Consider the following 5,000-nt stretch of genomic DNA (forward strand, 5'->3'; position numbering starts at 1 on the left):
GACCATTGGAAATGTAAATTTTGATTGAATATTTAAATTTAATTAAATCCATTTCCCTTTTGATATGATCAAACATTATATTATATATATTATATATATATATATATATATATATATATATATATATATATACATACAATATATAATATATATTATATATACATACATGTATATAATTTACATATATATGTACAATATGCGTGTGTATATGTATATATATACATAAGTTGTCTGTGTATGGCAAGTTTGGTAGCCTTCAACTAATACTATCTCCTCCGAGACCTTACGGCGCAAGTTTGACCAAAATTGAGAGTATGATAGAAGAAGGCTTGCTCTTCTTTCCGTAGAAGAAAAAATTCAAATCAGACCATGTTAACACCAAAAATTATTTACATCAAAAAGGTGCTTTTTTTCTATGAAAATCCCTATTTTTTACGATTTTGTGACTGCTGTGTCGCCATTTTTCGGTGTATTTCAAGCAGAAAAATGTTCACTTATAGAGAATAACAAGCTACATTATACAGAATTTTTACTTTTCAAAAATTCCAATTCTAAAGGGTTGAAACAAACCCGAGCAACGCCGGGCGTTACTGCTAGTATATATATATGCATCTCCGTAATTTACAGTCTGCCGTTTGTTTACAAGAATATAAAAAGTATATATCCTAGCCTAAAATTATTTATACATTAAAATTGACTGAAATTGATGGATGGGCTATGTGTATCAATTGGGTGCGTACGGGGCCATGTAAGCATTGATGTCGTGTTCAATTTCCAGTAGTTCATCATTTTTTCATCCAATTGTTTAGGTTAGTCGCTCTAAATGGAGCATATATTATTTGTATAAAGAATATATACTTATAGTTATTATAAAATGACCTACATGGTAGCTATTCTCCGTAATTTACAGCCTTCGTGCTTATTTACAATTTTATTATATATAGGCGCAATGGCCTAGTGGTTAGGGCAGCGGACTTGCGGTCGGAGGATCGCGGTTTCGATTCCCAGACCGGGCGTTGTGTGTGTTTATGAGCGAAAACACCTAAAAGCTCACGAGCTCCGGCAGGAGGTGGTGATCCTGCTGTACTCTTTCACCACTCTAAAAAAACGGTGCTCCAGCATGGCCGCAGTCAAATGACTGAAACAAGTACAGAAAAAAAAAAAAAAAAATCTATATCTATATATATATATATAATATATATATATATATAAAACTGAGAATGTGTGCCGTCTGTCTATCTGTCTGTGTGTTTCCCTAAAACTTGAGAACTACACAACCAATTTCATTCAAATTTTACACATGCCTTACTTAGGGTCCATGTAGTTTCATGGGCAAAAAAATGTTCAACTTCTGCCTAAAGCGGCCCATAGTAATATCATATCTTCTCCACTTTTCAGTATTACGTGTTAAAAGTGAAACAAAAACAATTCTCTATTTTATGTCAGATGCTTTCACTTTAACAATAAAAATAATAATAACAATTGAATTATATGTAGTAAGTAATAATTAAAATCAAACTAAAGTATAATATAATCGTAACATAACAAAAGTAAAAATAGCAATTGGTATAAAATTGCATCAATGACTTGAACTTGAATAAGCAGTTTCACATGAATGGGAATAAATTAAAAAATAAAATTAGCTTGCAGAAATGGAATAGTCCAGATGGATAATAAAAAATTAAATTAAAGAAAAGACTATTGTCTATAAAGTATACAATGTAGAGAAAAAAAGATTTGAGCACCTAGAGGAAAGCACCATCGAAAAGTGTCTTGGTGCGACTATGAAAGATATCTAACCAGAGGCGGTAAATTCGCCACAATAGAAGCAAGGTTCGAGTCAACGGAGCGTGCAAGGGAGTACTCGACTCGAACTTGCAAAGTGGAAATATTTTATTTTTACCTTTATATCTGGGACGTAGGACGTGCCGGATAAAAATTAAAAATGGCCCCCACAGAAGTTGAGGTAGGCTAGATTGTAGCCACACTTCTATACAGGAGGGAGGACAAGATACAATTGATCGAAATTGCAAGAGACGGGCTTACATTCCAGTCTGTTATATATTTTGAGCATTGTTATCACTAGCGATATCAAGATATAACTTTGTATTTTGTATTTTATGTGTAGATGTATATATATATAGATGTACATGTAATATGTACACATATATATACACATATATACATGTACTAGCACTATGACCTGGCAACGTCGGGTCATAATGCTAGTGTATATATATATATATATATATATATATATATATATATATGTATGTATGTTTTATGTACGTATGTATGTATGTATATGAAAGTACGAGCGTACGTATATACATATGCATATATATATATATATATATATATAAATATATATACATATGTATGTATATGTATGTAGGAGCGTACGTATATAACTTTGTATTTTGTATTTTATGTGTAGATGTATATATATAGATGTACATGTAATATGTACACATATATATACACATATATACATTCACTAGCACTATGACATGGCAACGTCGGGTCATAATGCTAGTATATATATATATGTATATGTATATATGTATGTATGTATGTATGTATATGAAAGTACAAACGTACGTATATACATATGCATATATATATATAAATATATATACATATGTATGTATGTATATGTATGTAGGAGTGTACGTATATACATATGCGTATATATATATATATACACACCTATACGAGTACTCACATCCACACCCAAGCAAGCACAAACACACACAGTTGGACGTTAAATTAAAAGCATGTTTAAGTAATTTCAAGAATAAAGCAGAATATTCACTGAGCAGGTGTTTAAAAGAAGTGGGATAGGAATCAAATTTAATGTAAATATGGTGACTGGAGCTTCACAACATACATACATACTCCATCCATCCATCCATCCATCCATCCATCCATCCATCCATCCATACTACATACATACATACATACTAAGATTCACCAACTTACTGCCTTGACTCCGGTCACCTGCGGATGCACATGTATACAGTTATTAATGAATCCCATTAATACAATCTTGCGTATAATTTATATAACATTCAGCAATTGGGTGTAGGAGTGGCTGTGTGGTAAGTAGCTTGCTACGAACCACATAGTTCCGGGTTCAGTCCCACTGCGTACACCTGGTAAGTGTCTTCTAATATAGTCTCGGGCCGACCAAGCTTGTGAGTTGGATTTTAATATATACGGAAACATGAAATAAGCCCATCGTAATATGTATATATATATATATATTATATATATTATATGGCGGTTTGATAGATAGATGATGCTTGTTCACCCAACATAGCTTGATAACCGATGCTATATGTGTTTATGTAACAGTAACTTAGCAGACATGGACAAGAACAAGAGACCGATAAAACAAGTACCACAGGACTTAGTATAAGTCCTCAGGTCGATTTTATCGACATAAAGGCGGATGCTCTTGAGATGGCCACATTAACATGCCTGCCAAGGGAAATCTAAGCCAAGCGCATTAATTAAAGCTAATAATGGCGTTGAAACGAATTGTTGGTGATAGTAATAAAACCTGTTTAATCGGACACCTGTGCACCTATATTAACATATAGACAGGTAAAAAATGTAGTAAATCAGGTGGGTTAAACTAGACTATCGGATTTGTGCACAGCGCTGATCACAGGCACGTGCCTCGTTTTAACTTTTGAAAGAGTGCTAGGCGAGCAGGCCAAATCTTCCCCTGAATCGAAATTTAGTCTGCCGTAGGATTATTCATTACAGCTAAGGGTTGGCATCGTGAATCAAAAGACAGGACCCGCCAGATGAAAAGTGCAACACCCTGACCACTAGACCACGTGAAGATATCTATCTATCTATCTATCATCTAGGTATAGATCTATCCTATCTATATATCTAGGGGGCTATATATTATATAAAACATAATAAGGGAGTAGAGAGAGAGAAGAAATACAGACTAAATTCTCTCTCTCTCTCTCTCTCTCTATATATATAATATATATTATCTAAATACATATGGTGGATAGATTAGCTAGATAGATTAGATGGATAGATAGAGATCCTATATATACATATATTATAGACCATATATGTATATATATATATATATATATATATATATATAATATATATAGATGTGCATGTGCGTGTTTGTATGTCTGTGCTTGTTTCCCCAACATCGCTTGACAACCGATGCTAGTGTGTTTATGTCACCGTAACTTAGCGGTTCGGCAAAAAAGCGACCGATAAAATAAGTACTAGGCTTAGTATAAGTCCTGGGGTCGATTTGATCGACGAAAGGCGGTGCTCCAGCATGGCCACAGTCACATGACTGAAACAAGTAAAAGAGTTAAAGAGAGAGAGAGTAATTAAAAGCTAATAATGATGCGTTGAAACAATTGTTGTGATTAGTAATAAAACCTGTTTAATTCGCCTCCTGTGCACCTATAATTACCTATATACAGGTAAATAAATGTAGGCATCATGGTGTTGACTAGACTATCGGATGTTGTTGCACATCGCTGATCACAATGCACTTTGCATCGTTTTAACTTTTGAAAGATGGCTAGGCGAGCAGGCCAACATCTTCCCCCCTGATCGGAAAGTTAGTCTGCCGTAAGATTATTCATTTACAGCTGAAGGGATTGGGGCATCGTGAATCGAAACTACGACCGCCAGATCATGAGTGCAACACCCTGACCACTAGACCACGTGCCTTATATCTATCTATCTATCTATCTATCTATATATATATTAAATACATACATATGTATATTATATACACCATACATACATAAATCTCTCTCTCTCTCTCTATATATATATATATATATATATATATATTATATATATAGATTAGATAGATAGATAGATGGATAGATAGACAGATACATATATATATATATATGTATATGTTATATATATGTTATAGGTAAACAGTAAAATTAATTACAGACATGGACAAGAACATGAAACACCACAGAGACGAC

Source organism: Octopus sinensis, linkage group LG9 (genome assembly GCF_006345805.1).
Source record: "Octopus sinensis linkage group LG9, ASM634580v1, whole genome shotgun sequence".
Taxonomy (NCBI): domain Eukaryota; kingdom Metazoa; phylum Mollusca; class Cephalopoda; order Octopoda; family Octopodidae; genus Octopus; species Octopus sinensis.